Here is a 1,657-nt window from a genome sequence, read left to right as displayed (position 1 = left end):
TTCTATTTTTTTTGGTAGGTCTTTCTTTCTTTTCTGTCAAATTTCTCACATCTCTTGCAGTAGCTTTGTATTTTTCTTTTTTTTGGGGGAGAGGATTGGTTTGATGTATGTGTTATTTCATATTTGTTTTCAATAGAAGAGACGTCCTCTCACTGCTCTGGTTTGACCACACTGGAGTTTTCATGTCACTTTGAAAAATTTGATTCCCTGCTTCTCTCTCTCTGCTTTACATAAATTTGGGAGCTTTTCCATTCTGCAAAGTATGATGACATCCAAGGCAGGAGAAAGACTATGATAAAGCTCGGTTAAGCCAGTGGCTTAGAAGCTAGGCCAAGGACAGCAGGAAGAGATATTGTTCAAGTATGAACCCAGGCCATGAATTTGCCAACCAAGTGAAAATACTTGGTTAAGTATAAAAGCAGCTTAAGTAATGCAAGTGCACAAAAATTTAAACAAACCACATAAAACATCACAGCTAATGACTCAGTAATTCGCAGTTGTCTCTATATACAAACATTATAAGTCCAGGCATAAAATATTTAATTATCACTCACTCAAACTGTACTAGTTAGAGGACAACACCAGTGGAACTCGCACGACATGTAAAGTGGTAGTTAGGAGTCAGCAATGAGCAAGAAGGAGTTTATACTAATATAAGCAAAAGAAGAAAAGTAGATTCCAGAAGCAAAACATCCCTACTCTGATAATCAAACACAAAGTCAAGGGTCTGTGACATGAGATACCAAAGGCAGGGTGTTGAAATTACATCAGCTTCCTATTGTGAAGTGTCTTTTCTTCCAGACAGCTGCCAGCTAAGCAGTCCCTCCAGTCCCCTGGCTCTTGATTTCTGAAGTACTGCATTTGTACAATCTCCTGCTGCCTTTAAATATCAGCCCTCTGAATGCCTTTTCACCATATGTAAAAAAATCAGGGACTTTATTTGGACTAGCGCACTACCTGTAGAAAAGTTGTGGTCACAAATCCCTTTTCCAGCCTCTGACACCCTACTGGTGCTGGCTGACATGTTAATGGAGCCCAGGGAACAGATGTCTTCACATGGGCTGAGGCAATGGTCTTGCAGGGAGCCCACCCCTTTGCAAAGCCAGGGAACACAGAATTTAGCTAAAAGGTAAGACCATGTTCTCTTTTATATGAATTCCTCTTTGAACAGCAGAAGAGCCTAATATTATCCAGGAAAAATACGAAAAATTCAGCCCATTTGTCACCACCTGAAAGTGAGAAAATCCTCCAATGGCTGGATACCCATTGTCCCATGCAGAAATTCTCCTGACATCTGTCAGGCTCTCACTGCTGTGGAACCACAGAATGATCAGGGTTGGAAATGATTCAAAGATCATTGAGTCCAACTGGTATCCAGCACCACCATGTTCACCACTAACTCGTATCCCCAAGTACCACATCTACATATCTTTTGAACACTTCCAGGGATGATCTGCATATCTTTTGAACACTTCCAGGGATGGTGATTCCACCACCGCTGTGGGCAAAGCAGAACACGTGAAGTGCCGCGCCCCTTGCTAAGACATTTGCTCTTAGTTTGTTCATTTTAAAAAACAAACAGATAAATCAGCATCAGGCTTCTGCAGCCAAACACAAGCTCAGATTAACGGTCGTTTTGTGTCTCTCGCACACGGGG

Source organism: Manacus vitellinus, unplaced genomic scaffold (assembly GCF_001715985.3).
Source record: "Manacus vitellinus isolate BGI_N305 unplaced genomic scaffold, ASM171598v3 scaffold_5_pilon, whole genome shotgun sequence".
NCBI classification, from domain to species: domain Eukaryota; kingdom Metazoa; phylum Chordata; class Aves; order Passeriformes; family Pipridae; genus Manacus; species Manacus vitellinus.
This window is presented reverse-complemented; position numbering follows the sequence as displayed.